The sequence below is a fragment of the Neophocaena asiaeorientalis genome, unplaced genomic scaffold (assembly GCF_003031525.2).
Source record: "Neophocaena asiaeorientalis asiaeorientalis breed wild unplaced genomic scaffold, Neophocaena_asiaeorientalis_V1.1 scaffold251, whole genome shotgun sequence".
Taxonomy (NCBI): Eukaryota; Metazoa; Chordata; class Mammalia; order Artiodactyla; family Phocoenidae; genus Neophocaena; species Neophocaena asiaeorientalis.
In genome coordinates, this window is record NW_020173377.1 from 759,158 (window position 1) to 778,157 (window position 19,000).

The 19,000-nt window shown below is 51.1% G+C and overlaps 1 long non-coding RNA gene, 1 other non-coding gene and 1 pseudogene across 8 annotated transcripts in view; 1 reads left to right on the plus strand and 2 right to left on the minus strand.

Annotated features, from left to right (window-relative positions):
- LOC112400528 (uncharacterized) overlaps window positions 1-19,000 on the plus strand; it is a 74,288-nt gene that overhangs the window by 52,290 nt on the left and 2,998 nt on the right. The window lies entirely within an intron of this gene.
- Window positions 5,358-5,464, minus strand: LOC112400632 (U6 spliceosomal RNA). The gene has a single exon (XR_003003438.1). It is a non-coding gene; the product is annotated as a U6 spliceosomal RNA (small nuclear RNA).
- LOC112400644 (uncharacterized) lies at window positions 15,726-15,923 on the minus strand (annotated as a pseudogene).

Genomic DNA, 19,000 nt, shown 5'->3' on the forward strand with positions numbered 1-19,000 from the left:
GAAAGAAGCTCCTATGGCAGTCCCGCCCCTCTTCTCGTGCACCTCCCAACAATAGCACCTTCCCTCCCTGGTGGGCCCAGGCTTCTTCCCATACTCCCTCAGTTGTGGTGACCACACCCTAGTCCCCTCAGGCTGTCTCTGCACAGCCAAACCCAGCCCTGTCCCCGGGGTCTGACCTTGGAAGTCTGAGCCTCAGCACGCAGCCCCTGACCACCACAATGCAAGCGTCTGAGGCTGGGGAGTAGACTTCCCAGTGTGTGGAAACCTTTCTTCTTTCACAGCACCCTCCCAGGGATGCAGGACCTGTCCCAATTCCTTTCTTTCTCTCTTTTTTTTTCTTTTGCCCTACCCAGTTACATAGAGACTTTCTTGCCCTTAGGTCTTCTGCCAGCTTTCGGTACATGTTCTTTGAGAATCGTTCCACATGTAGATGTATTTTCGATGTATTTGTGGGAGAAGGTGAGCTCCACATCCTACTCCTCCGCCATCTTGATCCAATCTTTTGTCATATTTTACATTCCACATATAAGTGTTATCATATGGTATTTGTCTTTCTCTTTCTGACCTATATCACTTAGTATGATAATCTCTAGTTGCATCCATGTTGCTGCAAATGGCATTATTTCATTCTTTTTTATGGCTGAGTAGTATTCTGTTGTGTATATATACCACATCTTCTTTATCCATTCATCTGTTGATGGCCATTTAGGTTGTTTCCATGTCTTGGCTATTGTGAATAGTGCTGCTATGAACACAGGCATGTATGTATCTTTTTGAATTATAGTTTTATCTGGATATATGCCCAGAAGTGGGATTGCTGGATCATACGGTAATTCTATTTTTAGGGGTTTTTTTGCCCCCTGCAGTGGAAGTAGGGAGTCCTAATCACTGGACCACCAGGGAAATCCCTATTTTTAATTTTCTGAGGAACCTCCATACTGTTTTCCACAGTGGCTGCACCAACTTACATTCCCAACAACAGTGTAGGAGGGTTCCCTTTTATCCACACCTTCTCCAGCATTTGTTATTTGTAGACTTTTAAAAAGTATTTATTTATTTATTTGGCAATGTCAGGTCTCAGTTGCGGCATGCAGGATCTTTAGGTGCAGCAGGCAAACTCCCAGTTGTGGAATGTGGGATCTAGTTCCCCGACCAGGGATTGAACCCAGGCCCCCCACACTGGGAGCATGGAGTCCTAGCCACTAGACCACCAGGGAAATCACCTTTGTAGACTTTTTCTTTTTTTTAATCAGAGGTACCCATGTTATCCATTTTTTTAAACATTTATTTTGGTTGCTTCAAGTCTTAGCTGCAGCACATGGAATCTTCGTTGTGGAATGTGGCATCTTTCATTGTGGCGTGTGGGCTCTTCATTGCAGCACATGGGCTTCTCTAGTTATGTGTGGGCTCTTCATTGCAGCACATGGGCTTCTCTAGTTGTGTGTGGGCTCAGTAGTTGCGGCACACAGGCTTAGTTGCCCCGTGGCATGTGGGATTTTAGTTCCCCGACCAAGGATCGAACCTGCATCCCCTGCACTAGAAGGCAGATTTTTTTTGGCGGTACACGGGCCTCTCACTGCTTTGGCCTCTCCCGTTGCGGAGCACAGGCTCCGGACGCGCAGGCTCAGCAGCCATGGCTCACGGGCCCAGCCGCTCCACGGCATGTGGGATCTTCCCGGACCGGGGCATGAACCCATGTCCCCTGCATCGGCCGGTGGACTCTCAACCACTTCACCACCAGGGAAGCCCCTGGAAGGCAGATTCTTAACCACTGGACCATCAGGGAAGTCCCCTGTAGACTTTTTTTTTTAATTAATTAATCATTTATTTATTTATTTTTGGTGTGTTGGGTCTTCATTGCTATGCACGGGCTTTCTCTACTCTTCATTGCAGTGTGCGCACTTCTCACTGTGGTGGCCTCTCCTGTTGCAGAGTATGGACTCCAGGTGCGCGGACCTCAGTCGTCGTGGTGCATGGGCTCAGTAGTAGTGGCTCATGGGCTCTAGAGCGCAGGCTCAGTAGTTGTGGCGCACAAGCTTAAGCAGGCCGATTCTTAACCACTGCCCCACCAGGAAAGTCCCCCCTGTAGACTTCTTAATGATTGCCATTCTGACCGGTGTGAGGTGGTACCTCATAGTTTTGGTTTGCATTTCTCTAATAACTAGTGATGTTGAGCATCTTTTCATGTGCCTATTGGCCACCTGTATTTCGTCTTTGGAGACATGTCTATTTAGGTCTTCTGCCCATTTTTTGATTGGGTTGTTTGTTTTTGTTGTTGTTGAGTTGTATGAGCTGCTGATATATTTTGGAAATTAAGCCCTTGTTGTTCACATCGTTTGCAAATATTTTCTCCGATTCCATAGGTTGTTTTTTCTTTTTTTTTTTCCTTCTGTTTGTTTTGTTTTGTTTTGTTGGTTTCCTTCACTGTGCAAAAGCTTGTAAGTTTGACTAGGTCCCATTTGTTTATTTTTGCTTTTATTTCTATTGCCTTGGGAGACTGACCTAGGAAAACATTGGTACAATGTATGTCAGAGAATGTTTTGCCTATGTTCTCTTCTAGGAGTTTCATGGTGTCATGTCTTATGTTTAAGTCTTTAAGCCATTTTGAATTTATTTTTGTGTATGGTATGAGGGTGTGTTCTAATTTCATTGATTTACATGCAGCTGTCCAACTTTCCCAGCACCACTTGCTGAAGAGACTGTCTTTTTCACATTGTATATTCTTGCCTCCTTTGTTGAAGAGTAATTGACTGGAGGTGCATGGGTTTATCTCTGGGATCTCTGTTCTGTTCCATTGATCCATATGTCTGTTTTTGTGCCAATACCACATTGTTTTGATTACTGTACCTTTATACTATTATCTGAAGTCTGGGAGAGTTATGCCTCCTTTTTTTTCTTCTTCTTCTTCAAGATTGCTGTGGCAATTCTGGGTCTTTTATGGCTCTATATAGATTTTTGGATTATTTGTTCAAGTTTTGTGAAAAATGTCATGGGTAACTTGGTGGGGATCACATTCAATCTGTAGATTGCTTTGGGTAGTATGGCCATTTAACAATATTAAATCTTCCAATCCAAGAGCATGTGATATCTTTCCATTTCTTTGAATCCTCTTTAATTTCCTTTATTAATGTTTTATAGTTCTCAGTGTATAAGTCTTTCACTTCCTTGGTCAGGTTTATTCCTAGGTATTTTATTTTGGGGGGCACAATTTTTAGAGGTACTGTTTTTGTACATTCCCTTTTTTTTTAAACATCTTTATTATAGTATAATTGCTTTACAATGGTGCCTTAGTTTCTGCTTCATAACAAAGTGAATCAGCTATATGCATACGTATATCCCCATATCCCCTCCCTTTTGCGTCTCCCTCCCACCCTCCTTATCCCACCCCTCTAGGTGGTTGCAAAGCACCGAGCTGATCTCCCTGTGCTATGCAGCTGCTTCCCATTAGCTATCTGTTTTACATTTGGTAGTGTATATATGTCAATGTTACTCTCTCACTTCATCCCAGCTTACCCTTCCCTCTCCCCGTGTCCTCAAGTCCATTCTCTACATCTGCATCTTTATTCCTGTCCTGCCCCTAGGTCCTTCAGAACCTTTTTTTTTTTTTGGATTCAATATATATGTATTAGCATACAGTGTTTGTTTTTCTCTTTCTGACTTACTTCACTCTGTATGACAGACTCTAGGTCCATCCACCTCACTACAAATAACTCAATTTCATTTCTTTTTATGGCTGAGTAATATTCCATTGTATATATGTGCCACATCTTCTTTATCCATTCATCTGTTGTTGGACACTTAGGTTGCTTCCATGTCCTGGTTATTGTAAATAGTGCTGCAATGAACATTGTGTACATAACTTTTTGAATTATGGTTTTCTCAGGGTATATGCCCAGTAGTGGGATTACTGGGTCGTATGGTAGTTCTATTTTTAGTTTTTTTGTTTTGTTTTTTCGCGGTACGCGGGCCTTTCACTGTTGTGGCCTCTCCCCTTGCAGAGCACAGGCTCCGGACGCGCAGGCTCAGTGGCCATGGCTCACGGGCCCAGCCGTTCCGCGGCATGTGGGATCTTCCCAGACCGGGGCACGAACCCGTGTCCCCTGCGTCGGCAGGCACACTCTCAACAACTGCGCCACCAGGAAGCCCTATTTTTAGTTTTTTTTTTTTTTTTTTTTTTTTTAACCAACAATGCTAGAGGGTTCCCTGTTTTCCACACCGTCGCCAGCATTTATTGTTTGCAGATTTCTCGATGATGGCCATTCTAACCGTTGTGAGGTGATACCTCATTGTAGTTTTGATTTGCATTTCTCTAATGATTAGTGATATTGGGCCTCCTTTCATGTGTTTGTTGGCCATCTGTATATCTTCTTTGGAGAAATGTCTATTTAGGTCTTCTGCCCATTTTTGGATTGGGTTGTTTGTTTTTTTGATATTGAACTGCATGAGATACTTGTATATTTTGGAGATTAATCCTTTGTCAATTGCTTCATTTGCAAATATTTTCTCCCATTCTGAGGGTTGTCTTTTGGTCTTGTTTATGGTTTCCTTTGCTGTGCAAAAACTTTGAAGTTTAATTAGGTCCCATTTGTTTATTTTTGTTTTTATTTCCATTTCTTTAAGAGGTGAGTCAAAAAGGATCTTGTTGTGATTCATGTCATAGAGTGTTCTGCCTATGTTTTCCTCTAAGCGTTTGATAGTGTCTGGCCTAACATTTAGGTCTTTAATACAATTTGAGTTTATTTTTGTGTATGGTGTTAAGAAGTGTTCTAATTTCATTCTTTTACATGTAGCTGTCCAGTTTTCCCAGCACCACTTATTGAAGAGGCTGTCTTTTCTCTCTTACTTCCTTTATCAAAGATAAGGTGACCATATGTGCATGGGTTTAATCTCTGGGCTTTCTATCCTGTTCCATTGATCTATATTTCTGTTTTTGTGCCAGTACCATACTGTCTTGGTTACTGTAGCTTTGTAGTATAGTCTGAAGTCTGGGAGCCTGATTCCTCCAGCTCCGTTTTTCTTTCTCAAGATTGCTTTGGCTATTTGGGGTCTCTTGTGTTTCCATACAAATTGTGCACTTTTTTTGTTCTAATTCTGTGAAAAATGCCATTGGTAGTTTGATAGGGGTTGCATTGAATCTGTAGATTGCTTTGGGTAGTATAGTCATTTTCACAATGTTGATGCTTCCAATCCAAGAGCATGGTATATCTCTCCATCTGTTAGTATCATCTTTAATTTCTTTCATCAGTGTCCTATAGATTTCTGCATACAGGTCTTTTGTCTCCTTAGGTAGGTTTATTCCTAGGTATTTTATTCTTTTTGTTGCAGTGGTAAATGGGAGTGTTTCCTTAATTTCTCTTAAAAAAAGGGAACACTTCACAAATTTACATGTCATCCTTGTGCAGGGGCCATGCTAATCTTCTCTGTATCATTCCAATTTTAGTATATGTGCTGCTGAAGCGAGCACTACATTCCCTTCCTAGTGTTTCATTGTTGGTGTAAAGAAATGCAACTGATTCTGAATGTTAATCTTGTATCCTGCTACCTTGTTGAATTCGTTTATAAGTTCTAGTAGTTTTTGTGTGGAGTCTCTAGAGGTTTCTATATATAGTATCATATCATCTGCATGTAATGCCAATTTTATCTCTTCCTTTCCCAATTGGGTACATTTATTTCTTTTTTTGTCTGATTGCTGTGGCTAGGACTTCCAATACTATGTTGAATAGAAGTGGTGAGAGTGGGAATCCTCGTCTTGTTCCAGATTTTAGCAGGAAGGCTATCAGCTTTGCACCATTTAGTATTATATCGGCTGTGGGTTTGTCATAAATAGCTTGTATTATATTGAGATGTGTTCCCTTTATACGCAGTATGGTAAGAGTTTTTATCGTGAATGGATGTTGAATTTTGTCAAATGCTCTGTCTGCATCTATTAAGATGATCATGTGGTTTTTGTCTTTGTTTGTTTGTTTGTTTATGTGGTGTATTACATTGATTCGCGTATGTTGAAGCATCCTTGTGAACTTGGGATGAACCCACTTGGTCGTGGTGTATGATCATTTTTATGTGTTGTTGGATTTGGTTTGCTAATATTTTGTTGAGAATTTTTGGGGTCCCATAGCTGCCTTCTCTAATTTTCTCCTAATGTCTGGGGCAGATTGAGTGATAAAATAGGTATTTACTAGGACTTGCCCTTCAGGGGAGTAGGGATTAATATTGGTATACTTTCTAAAGGCCTCCACCAAACTGTCCTGGAAGAGGGCCAGATTTTCATCTTTTCCCTGCGTTACTTCCTGTGTTGTTCTTCGTCATAACTAACAGTCTTAACAACACACCTTTTCATCCCTTCTATGAAGCAAGTTATCATGTGGCTCCTGTGTTCAAGCCCTCTACCTCCCTGTTGGTAGTCTCAGTGGGAATCTTGGTCAGGGATTGCATCCCCTCCGTAAGGTAGATTATATATCCTTGATTTTGGGCTGCCAGTTTGTTGGCATGTGCCCAGGCTGCACCAAGGATCTGGCTTTCCAAAGGTGCAGCAGGTAGAAAGGAGGACCTGTGTGTCCCCCCAAGTAAGTTCATAGAACATTGTCAACTTGGTGAATTCCTCTATGAACCAACTGGGGTCCTTTGGAAAAACGTCCAAGTTTCTCTTTGCAAGTAGCTAGGTCAGCCATAGGAAAAGGGACGTGGACTCTGATTGTTCCTCCACCACCAGCTGGCACTTCCCTTAAGGGACAGAGTTTGGTATTTGGAGGCTGGTAGGTGGCCCTGCTTCATGTAGTACTGGCTGGACTCACCTCCAGTAATGGAGGACAGGACAAAGCTTGAGGGATAAAGTGGTGGGATTTCCAGCAGCCCAGGAGGGGCGCTTGGGGCAGATGGTCTGGAAACTGTCCCCTCTCAGAACTGGGGGGTGGGGTGGGTAGGAGTTCCTGGTTGTGGACCTCGAGGAGGTAGACTCATAAGGGAATCATTTAAAACATCAAACTCCTGTGGGGGAAAAAGGCACTTTGAAGGGGTGTGAGCCAGGCACACCCAGCAGGAGTTTTTTAGATCTGGATCTTGGAATAGGGTCGTGACCATTTGGATGTGTGGGGCTTCCCCCCATTTACCATTCCTTTTACAAAATACATCCAGCTGCAAGATGGTATTGTTTTGTTTTGTTTTGTATTTTAAATATTTATTTATTTGCTGTGCTGGGTCTTAGTTGCGGCACTCAGGATCTTTTAGTTGTGGCATGCGGGATCTTTAGTGGCGGCATGTGGGCTTTTAGCTGCGGCATATGGGATCTGGTTCCCTGACCAGGGATTGAACCCGGGCCCCCTGCATTGGGAATGCGGAGTCTTCCCCGCTGGACCACCAGGGAAGTCCTAAGATGGTATGGTAATTCAATGACCCATTTTCTGGCCAGATCTCTTGATCCCCCAGTTTGTACTGGGGCCATGGAGTATTGCAAAAGAAAATTAATTTCTTTTTTCTTAAACCATCCTGTCTAAATTCACCCCAGTTAGCTAATATGCATCCTAACGGGGAGTTCTTTGGGGTGTTTGTAGTTGCCTACATTTTTGGTTAGGATGTCATGACGAGCTAGGGACTTCAGTGGATAGACCCCCTCAAGGGGGTGTTGCAGAATTAAGTTTTGAGCATGAGAGAGGCAGCTTCCGGAAGGGTAGTTTTCTTCCCATAGCTTGCAGAGCTAGCCCCAGAGAAGGCCTGGTCTACTGAGTCCCCCAGATGCTTCTAGACCTCGCAGGTCACCCCAGCTACAGGGCACTGGAGGGACTACCCTGTAAATAAGAAGGGGATTCTGCTCCATTGGTAGGGGTCATGTGGAGCCCGTTAGAAGACACAGGATTGATTGATTGATTGATTTAATTTTTGGCTGCTTTGGGTCTTCGTTGCTGCACGTGGGATTTCTTCTAGTTGCGGTAAGCAGGGGCTGCTCTTCATTGTGGTGCGTGGGCTTCTCATTGCAGTGGCTTCTCTTGTTGCGGAGCACGGGCTCTAGGCGTGCAGGCTTCAGTAGTTGTGGCACGCGGGCTCAGTAGTTGTGGTGCACGGGCTTAGTTGCTCTGCGGCATGTGGGATCTTCCCGGACCACGGCTCGAACCCGTGTCTCCTGCATTGGCAGGTGGAGTTTTAACCACTGCGCCACCAGGGAAGCCTGAAGACGCAGGATTTAGACCACTGAAGAATTCTGTGATCAGCTGGGCATGTCTGCCATGGGTGGAACATGGGACAGATGAGGTGTGATGGCTGTATGTTTGCAGCCCTTCGTTGTACAGTCGGGGAAACTGAGGTCCAGAAAGCAACTCTCCTAAGACCACAGAGCAAATTAGAGACTAACTGCTTCTCCTTTCCTTCAAGTGGTGATTTCCTTAGGGCAAATTCCCAGGAACAGGACTGCCAGGTCGAAGGTCATGCATATTTTTAGGCCTTTTAACATAAGCAGGTAAAACGCCTTCAGAAAGCATCTCCAGGTCCACGTCCTTGGCGGGTTGTGAGGCAGTTATACTTGTGACCCAGCCCTACTCTGGAAGCCGTTATACTTGCGGCCTGGGACAAAGCCCCCTGGAATCCCCCTGAGATAGAAGGACTCACCTGTACACACATCAGGCCTCACCCTTCCCTCTGCGGGGAATCAGGGGTAGGCAAGCCAGCCCTGCCCTCCTGTAGTCTCATGGGGGCCCCACAGCTAGACAAACCCTCAGAGCACTGGTTAGGGGGTAGTGGGCACAGCGAAGGTACTTAAGTCAATCTGGGTAGGGGCGGCTTCCTGGAAGAGGCAATGCTAGGCCAATGCTAGGCAATGCTAGGCCAGCCCCCAAGGAGGGAATGGACTCATGGTGTAGAGGTGGCAGCTGAGGCCCAGAGAGGACAGAGCTGTCCCTGGATCACACAGCTTAGAGCCACTCACCAAGCCCAGGCAGCTGGCTGGGGACAGAAGGGAGAGTCGGTGCAGTCAGGCCTTGGGGTAGCCTTGTCCTGAAGCCTCCCTGGGGCTGAGCCTGATCCCAGAATGGAGCACTCCAATTCCATCATTCCTTCCCAGGCAAGGGTTGGGGTGTGGGCGGCCCCTCCCCATACCCAAGTTATTAAACTTCCCTGGGCCTCAGTTACCACACTCACAGTAAAATGGGAACCTGGTAGAGGAGTTTGGAGAGCTTGTGTGAGGTCTTTAGCTTTGAGCAGGGGTCACTACTGGCCCCAGATACCCAGGAGGCAGAATTCTCCTTGGCGGGGGAGCGTGGCTGAGCCCACTGGCTGCTGCCTGAGGCCCTAGGACTCCCCCCAGTCCAGAGTTCAGGCTCAGAGAGCAGTATTCAGAGTTGTACTCAGAGGAGAGAGGCCTGAGACCACCTTCCTGAGGGCTTGCCCACACCCCCTTCCCCTCTCTCTGCCCTCTGTCCCCTGAGACCCAGCTCCGGGGCAGAGTGGCCCAGCACCCTGCTCCTCGCACCCACCTGCAGGGTCACCAGACTGTGTTCCCCACCTTCAAGGCAGCACGTCCACCCCCTCGGTCCTCCTCCGGCTGGGGCACACCCTGCAGTGTGGCTGCTTGGGCAGTGCCTGAAAGTGCATCCCGGGGGCCTTACCCCAGTGGGGTGAGGTCCTTGGAATCCACTCCCAGCCCAGGGCCAGCGGCTCTGAGGGTGTCTGGGAGCTCCCCCCGCCCCCTGCCCTGCCCAGCAGGCACACCCAATAACAGCTGCTGCTCCCATTCTCCCCGGGGCCTGGTGGCTCAGACAAGTCACTTCCACACCTGGTGAGACAGGTATCTCTGTTATCCCCACTGAGTGAGGCTCAGAGAAGTGAGGGGTCACTTCTGAAGGTGGGACTGCAAACCAGTCTGCAAAGCCAGACTCTCTGCTAGGCCACAGAACTCACCCCACTGGGACGCGGCTGTATGTGATACCTCCCTGGCTCAGCTGTTACCAGAGCTGTGGTTCATGAGACATCTCTGATCATGGCCACAGCCCCCAAGGAGGGAATGGACTCATGGTGTAGAGGTGGCAGCTGAGGCCCAGAGAGGACAGAGCTGTCCCTGGATCACACAGCTTAGAGCCACTCACCAAGCCCAGGGCAGCAGTGGGCGCACACCTACATGGAGGCTCTCAGGAGTCTTGGGGCCGAGGGATGGTGCTATCAGAGCATTGTGTGTTCTCCTCAGAGTGACCCTTCATGGGAGGTCAGAGGCTGAGGACAGAGTGGAGTCCCCTCCCAGAACCCTTGAGTCAGATGAGGTGACTATTTGGGATCCTGTTGACTAATAGACCATGGTATGTCTGGCCTAGCAGGTGTTATACAAGAACTCGGGGTGTCTGAACTGGGAGCAGCCCTCAGTGAGTCCAGCCAGTGTGCACAGCTGGGAGACTGGGGTCCAGAGGGTGTAGGAACCTAGCTGCAGGCCCGCTGACCTTTGGGGCCAGAGCTGGAGCCAGAATCCAGAGCCTCAGCCTCCCAGCCCTGTTGAGGAACACTCGGGCAGCTGTGCCTCTCCCTTGAGCCTCAGTAGCTTAGTATAGGCCCAGCATGGGCAGGTGCTGACCACTGCTGGGGCCTGAGCCTGGGGCAGAGCCTGGAGACTTAGGGCTGTGTTGGAGCTGCGACCCCACCTAGAGCCAGAAGTTGCCTGAAGCCCCATCCCCTCAACCCCCGCCCTACCCTGATGGCAGCTGCAGCGGATCATTTAGGGATTCTAGGAACCCCCAGTGTCATCAGGCCAGGCTCCCACTTCTGTCCTCAGGCATCTTGAGGCAGCCTCAACCTCCGTTCCTTGGAGGGACACAGTTCAGAGGCTGCCTTGGAATCGAAGGAGGTTGAAACTGTGATCAGAGCCCAGGTCTCGGTCTGGAGTTATAGCAGGGGCTCAGCCCTTAACCCCCTCCCAGGGTCCTGGGCTTGAGTGGGCTGGGGGACCAGGGATTCTGAGACTGGAGGTCAACAAGATGGGCAGCTGGGACAGAAGGGGCCCTTGGCCAGGTTTGGGAGGGAGAACATCCACCTCTACTCCCAGGCTGAGCCTGGCAGCCTCTACCCAGGGCAGTGGCCCCACCCCCACATGTTCCTGGGAGTCTAGACTGGGGTGGGTAGTGTACAGGGCGGGCATGCTCTGGGGAGGGCAGGGCCAGGCATTTCCTGCTGCCGGGTGCCAGGCTCCAGTCCCCTGAAGGGGTGATTCTTTAGTCTTAGAGGAAGTGAGGCAGGGCAAATGGGCAGTGTGTGTGCAGTGCCGCCGGGCCCGGTGGGGCAGGGTTGGGCGGACAGGCAGCTGTAGGAACCAGAGAGCAGGCCCAGCCCTGCAGGTCCCCTGCAGCCATATACACAGTATCTGCCCTCGACAGCCAGCCTGTTGCCCAGCGCCCAAGTAGGGTCACCTGGAGACCAGAGCCCTGTGGTGACCAGCCCCAGACTCCGGCTCCCTCCTCCCCAGTTGCTGAGGCTCTGCTGCTCACCTGCTATGTGGCTTAGAGTGGTCACTTCACCCTGAGTCTCAGGGTTCTCCTCTGTGGAGTGGGGAAAACTGTGGTACCCACGTGCCCCTGACTTTCTCCCGCCCCAGCATCAGGAACCCACCCTCCCTGTTTGTCCCACTCTTGGGTCCTGGGGAAGGAGCCCACCAGGGTAGAGCCTATCTCCTCCTTGAGCAGAAGGGGCGTTCCAGTCCCAGACTGGCTGCTTGAATGGTTTATGTCACGCAGACGTCCCCAGGGGTGACCCCCCAAGCCCTCTGGCCTTGGCTGAGCTACCTGCCTCCCCACCCTCTGGTGGCCCCCAGCAATTGGAGCCCCCATGCACTCCACTGGGGGATGAGTTACCAACACCATGGCTGCCTGTGGGCACCCGCCACAAGGCCACCACCCTGTCCCACAGCCCTGCTTCTGAGGCTGTGCCTGGGGCCCCTGATGTCTGGATTCTCGGGCTTCTGTCTGAGACAGCTCTGACCTCAGGGGGTAGGAGGTGCAGTTTCTGTCTTGATCCCCAGACTGGGACCTCTTCCCTAAGGCTCCACTGCTTTCCCTCTTAGGAAGCCCCAGCAAACGCTGGCCAAGTGGAGAAGGGAGGAAGCCTGCCGGCTCAGGGCTCCAATTCCCCAGTCCCTAACAAAAGGAGGCAGAAGACAGGGCTGTGTGTGGGGAGAGTCTGTCCTGGGTAGAGCCCTGGCCCCCCTGGCCTCTTGGCCAAGTGCTCTTGGGGGGGAGGCTAGCTCAAGGATGAACAGAAGTGGCCTTCAGCTAGCTCCCACCACAGAAGGTCACTGCGAGCAGAGGCTAAGCAGGCGCCTGGTGAGGACTCAGACCAAGAGACCTCCTCTGCGTTCTCCACTCCATGGGCCAGGGGCTCCTCCCCACTTTGGTGCTCTCACTAGGGGCTGGGTGCTGGCTGAGGGCAGGAGCAGAAGCAGAAAGTTTTACCCCTCAGGGTCAGGGTAGCAGATCATCTCACCCAGCCCCCTTCCCACAGATAGGAAGACCAGGACTCAGGAAGGGAAGGATGGGGGCAGAGCCTGCTGTCCTCGTAGGTCCTTAGAGCGTGGCTCTGGCGCAGCTTTTGCTGAGCCCAAAAGGTAAGGAAGGCGAGGAGGGTCTCCGGATGGATGTGGCTGGGCCGAACCGGGAGAAAGTGCTGGGCTCTGGCCGGGCTGGGCAGCCAGCCTCCCTGCCCGGGGTCTGGGCTGGGTGGGGGCAACAGGGCTCAGGCCGGAGGGCTGTTGATGCAGCCCAACAATGATGAAATGGCCCCTTTGTCCCACGGCGCCAAAGTTTCTGTGACTGGAGGAGGCGTGACGTGAAAGGGTCATTGTTCCCACTTGGGCAGCCACTCAGGGAGCTGGAGGACCGGCCCAGGGTCGGCTTCCTGCCAAGGCTGCCGCCCTGCCTGCTGCTGTGTCACTCATGGTGTCCTGGGCTCCCGGCCTCCTACCCATGGCCAGCTCCCTCCCTGGGGCCATCCGGAGCCACAGGTACCCAGCAAAGGTGTCCCCCTCCCTCCCCCTCCCTCCCCCTCTCTCCTCTGGTCTGGAACCATGATGTTACAGTGTTGGGGGCTGGGCTCTGCTCTTCATGCACGTGAACCCTGCTGGGCAGGATGCCTGGGTGCCAGGAGAGCTTGCGGGGAAAGCAGGTATTTTGTCCTGGGGCGAGGAAACATGCCTGACTTCACATCCCAAGGCTCTGGCCTTCGGGGACCCCACCCTGAACCTTGCAGATTAGGGGAGAGAGGCCCAGAGAAGGGAACTGGGTGGCCCTAGGCCACACAGCATTAGCTAGTCTGTTAACACCCAGGCTAGACCTACCTCCCCACAAGTCCCCACACCTGATGGACCTCCACTCTCTCTGGACACCTGAAGCTCCCTCTTTGCCAGCTCCCACCCGTTTCCTGCCCCTCTAATCCATTCTCGCCTGAGCAATCCATCCCCCACCCCAGACCACGATCTTTCCAAAACCCAAACCTGATCAGGTCCCTCCTTGGCTTCAAACCTGCCGTGTCCTCCCACATCCAGAGAAAGTTTCAGTTCTTGTGCTGGCATTCAAGGCCCTCACTGTGCTATAGCAGCCAAGAGTGAGAGGCCCTTTTGTAGAGACTGGAGTCTCCCTCAGCCCGTGTGGGGATGCTAACCAAGTAAAGGCCCTTTTATCTTCCGGGGGTCAGCCTCCACTCCTTTGCTCCCACAGGTCCTGCCCCCTGCGGTGCACCTCTCCCCTCCTCCTCCAGGTCCAACTGCCCCTGGCCTCTGCGGCTCAGGTGAAGAGCCAGGAGGCTGGGCAGGGTGATCCATGGCTGGTTCAGGCTCAAGCTGGAGGCCCCTTATCCCCACCCCAGGTGGCCCCGCTGGCTCCAGTGCCCAGAACTCCTCCCCGTCTCTCCACTGCCCCCAGCAGCTGGCATCAGGCTCAGCCTGACCCAGGCTAATTAAACCCTCCCCCAACCCAGAGGAGGCTTTGGCTCCAGCTCTAGGCTTCTTTCCCTGGAGGGACGGAGCTAATTAACCGAGAGGGTTTAATTAATCAATTAGTGTGGCCTCCAGACCCCTCCACTTAGCCAATGTAGTGGCAGATATTTATAAACAGGAGCTCTGGCTGGAACTAGAGGGGAGGGCAGGCGACCATGGTGGGCACAGAGGCAGGGAGAACAGGGGCTGCAGAGGCCAGAGATCCTGTCAGTCCCACCTCCTCAGCATTTCCAGAGGCAGATGCAGAATCAGCAACACCTGGACACGTGAGGACGTGTACTCTGGGGACACATGCAACATCTCTGTGTGCGCAGGTCACACAGGCCTGACATCCAGAGCTGTGGGCAAGTTCCCAGAGGTGCCTCAGACAGTGGCCAGAGGGATGATGATGCCCAGCTGGACCCAGCGTCCTGACAAGCAAAGCCTCCAGGGAATGGGGCTGCACAGAGGGCCATGGGAGCCAGAGGAGGTGCCAGAACCTCAGCTGGGGGAAGAGGCTTGAAGGACTTCCTGGAGGAGGAGGCATTTGAGCCAAGCTCAGGGAAAGAGTAGGCAGAGGTAGCCATTTGACAGGAGCGGTGGGTGATGAAGAGTATTCAAGGGGAGGAAATAGCAGGGGCAAAGGCCTGGAGGCAGGAACAGCAGAAGCTCCATCTTTACCACAAGATGTCCCCTTCTCTGGGAAGCCTCCCTGACACCTTACCTTTTAGAATTGGGTGTCCCTGAGTCTCTGCCCCTCCAGCCTTTGCAATCTGGGACAGCCTGGACTCAACACTCCCTCCCAAGCCTCCCGAGGTGATGCCAGCTCTCCTCCTCTGCCTCCCCTGCCCAGCCTGGCCCAGGGAACCCACAGATGAATTGTAATCCCTTCAGAAAGGGGGTTACAGGCTCCGTCCCTCAAGATGCTGCTCCTAGGGTTGGCACCGGTGGGAGCCCAGGTGGTGTTGGGATTGGGAGGGGTCAAAGACCCCAAAGCCACCATGGACCTCTCAAGCCTGGGATATTTGAGAGTGTTAATGAGTCCAAGCTTGTACTGCTCACTGCATGACAGGCCAGTAAATCGAGAGACAAGTTGTTGGGGCAAGGAATAACGACTTTATTGAGAAAGCCAGCATACTGAGAAGATAGTGGACTAATGTCCCAAAGAACCACCTTACCAGAGTTGGAATTCAGGCTTCTTTCGTGTTAAAAGGGGGAGGGGGTGTGGTTGGTTGGTGCAAACTTCTTGGTGTCAGAATCCTTCCTTCTTGAGTCTGTCCACTTAGCCCAGGTTCCTGTAAACCTCCAACAAGACAAATGTTATTCTCTGTTCTGCAACCTTTTATCTCTACATGAATGGAAAAGTGTTATACCTTTGAAAGTCAGAGCCTTGAGAATGGGCTGTCCTATATATTTCAGGCTACAGGCAACATTCTTAACTTGTAGCAAAAGTAATAGAAGTCAAAGGTTAGAGTAAAAGAAACAGGTCCAATACGGAGGCAGATTTGTTCTTCACTATGACAAGAGCAAGTATTCCAGAGTCAGCCAGACGTGCACCCAGACCCCAGTGCAGACCCTTCTCAACTTGCTTTCCTCGCCTGCCCCCTGGGGACAATCAGCACCCCCCTCCTAGGGCTTCAGGGAGGATTAAACGAGTTCATCATGTAAAGCCAGAGGGACTCGCACTGGTGGGAATGTAAATTGATAGAACCGCTATGGAGAACAGTATGGAGGTTCCTTAAAAAACTAAAAATAGAACTACCATACGACCCAGCAATCCCACTACTGGGCATATACCCTGAGAAAACCATAATTCAAAAAGAATCATGTACCACAGTGTTCACTGCAGCTCTATTTACAATAGCCAGGACATGGTTTTCATATCTGTAAAAGAACTCGAAATGTGCATCAGATACCATTATCTGGGTACTTCAATTAGCAATAATCGCGCCTCAGATAAACCTCATTGGCTACAATACTGCCACTGTGCAAAGCTATCTGGGTACTTCAGAGAGGGCCTACAGCAGAGGATATGGAGGAGGGGTCTGTCCCAGGAAGGCCCCATAGGGTCCTGCCAAGTTACACTGGGACCCTGTGTTCACACCATGGGTGCTGCCTCCCATGAGGCTCAAGTGCTGCTGGTCCTGCGGTTGCGTCCTTCTCTCCGCCTCTCCTCCCATGCTACAATGGTCCAGTCCCCACCACCCACTGTGACCATGCTAGCCTCCTCAACGTCCCCTGTCCTGAACACTTGCCCCTCAGCCTGTTCACCACTCAGAAACTAGTGTTTTTTAATTTTTTAATCAATATTTTTAAAATTGAAGCATTGTTGATTTACACTGCTATGTTAATTTCTGCTGTACAGCAAAGTGATTGTTATATATACATTCTTTTTTTTAATATTCTTTTCCATTATGGTTTATCATAGGATATTGAATACAGTTCTCTGTGCTATACAGTAGGACCTGTTGTTTATCCACTCTCTCTATAAAAGCTTACATCTGCTAACCCCAAACCCCCACTCCATCCCTCCTCCAACCCCCTCTCCCTTGGCAACCTCCAGTCTGTTCTCTGTGTCCGTGATTCTGTTTCATAGATAGGTTCATTTGTGCCATATCTTAGATTCCACATATAAGTGATACCATATGGTATTTGTCTTTCTTTGTCTGAATTACTTCATTTAGTATGATGATCTCTAGTTGTGTCCATGTTGCTGCAAATGGCATTATTTCATTCTTTTTTATGGCTGAGTAGTATTCCATTATGTATATGTACTACATCTTCTTTATCCATTCACCTGTTGTTGGACATTTAGGTTGTTTCCATGTGTTGACTATTGTGAATAGTGCTGCTGTGAACATAGAGGTGCATGTATCTTTTTGAATTCTAGTTTTGTCTGGATATATGCCCAGGGGTAGGAATGATGGATCATATGGTAGTTCTATTTTTAGTTTTCTGAGGAACCTCCATACTGTTTTCCACAGTGACTGCACCAACTTACGTTCTGGGGGATCTTTCTAGTGACAACTATAACTTAACTATAACTGTCTATAGTGACAACTATAACTGTCATGTCTAGTGACAGCGATGGGCTTAAAGCTATTTAGGGGCTCCCCTGTCCTCTGGACCACCCCCCTCCACCCCCCTGCTGGCCCATCCAGCCCTGAAGAAGGGGCTGCAGCCCCTCTTTACTTGCAGCAGGGATGGAAGGGCCCTGGGACTGGAGGAGGAGGTGTGGCTGTAGAGGGGTGGATGGAGATCCTACAGATGCACAGAAGCCACAAGGTAGATGATGCCCCCTGGAGGTATGCGATGGAGCAGACCTGGGAAGGGGGCTGCCTTTCTGAGCAAAGGGGGTTGGGCAGGGGCTGGAGTCCCCTGTTGCCTGTCAGGGCTCATCTGGCCCAGCCAGAGACAATGGCTCTGAGGCCTCATCTTACCTCTGGGGAGTTGCTAATGATGGTCTTTAATGGCCTTGCCTGGGAAGGGATGACCTCACAGGGCCACACCCTGATGAGAGGAGGCTGGAGTCAAGAGGCAGGCGGCTCCTCCATCACTGTGAGACCTGCTTGGGCTTGTCTTGTCTGAAGAATGAGGGGGCAGTGTGTGTGCACTCGTGTATCTGGTCCTTCGCGTGGCCAGAGGGAGAAGGCTCCCAGCCCGATGGGGGAGGCAGGACCTGTGTGAAAAGTCTCAGGGCAGCAGGGTGGGGAGGCCTTGCTTCTACTCAGCGTCTCTGGCTTCTGTTAAGGGTTTGGGTGTGGGTGCCAGTGTTCCCGGCCACATCCGTGCTGAGGCAGAGGGTCTGCCCACTGCACACATAGTATCCAGGGGCAGGCCTGCGTGTACCAGGTGGTGGCGGCAGCAGGGGTGGGAGCAGGTTCCAGCACAGGCTTGCTGCCTGTCCCCGCCCTGCCCCATTCATCAGGGATGACTATGTTTGCACTCTGGGGAGGGGTCCTGTGGAGGTGGCCCCTCTCCTGAGGGCAGCCTCCCCCTCCCCCGGGCTCGGAGCAGGACCACTCTAGGGAAATGTTCATCTCTTTTGTGGTGTCCTTGTCAGACCCCCTTCAGGGTGACTCCTCCACAGTGCTACAAGTTCTTTCTCGTGTCCAGCCTTAGTCACTCTTGCTGTTGCACCTGATTCATTTATCAGAGGACAAGTTGAGGGCCCCATTATCCTGCCACCCAGTCTGACATCACTGAACTTCCCTCGGGCATGTTCCCACTACTGGGACAGCCCAGTCGGCACAGGAAATGGCTGCTGGATGAATGTGCAAGTGAGTGAGTGACTGAATGAGTGGCTCAGATCCTCCTCCCATGAGAATGCTAAGCAGTGGCTAAGAAGTGGGTGAGGGGGTCCTGGGGGCCTGGGCTGAGATGGAGACAGAAACGGGGACCCAAAGGGAGGCAGAAGGAGGGTCAGGAGGAAAGAGATGGGACTGAGGGCACAGAGATGAAGCAGAGGCAGCCGAGAGCCAGGTGTCCTCGAGCCCCACTGGCATCCAAGGCCTCAGCCAAAGATGGCCTGGGATGGACAGGGCCCGTGGGGGGGAACAGCACGACCAAAACAAGGGGGAAGAACAGGGGCTCAGAGTGAGGGACCATGAGGCAGGAACCTGGGACCCAGGGCGGGGACAGCAGTCTAGCATGACCTAGACCAAGGTCAGAGCAAGGACCCGGGGCTCCAGCCACCCAGCCATGACCTATCCCTCTGCCCCCACCAGAAGGAAGCTGCAGGGAACCTCAGCCAGGCATGGTAGTGAGGTGGGAGTTTCTACAGGTGAGGACACCGAGGGTCAGAGGCCACCTGGCCTAAGGCTGCATAGGAGGTAAAGTCCCTCAGTGCTCGGTTGGAGGGGCCAGCTCAGGAGGAGACTGCGGCTCCCACCCCCGAGCCTGTGCTTGGGCACGGTGGCACTGCCAGGCACTTACTCGGCCTGTCGAGGGCCCAGCCCCCCGCCCAGTACCCGCGGGCTTCCCCAGCCCTGGCCGAGGGCAGCGAGGGAACAAAGGTCCAGTCTCTGCCTGCTCAGGCCCCCACCCCCTTGCCCGCCCCTGGCCCAGAAGGAA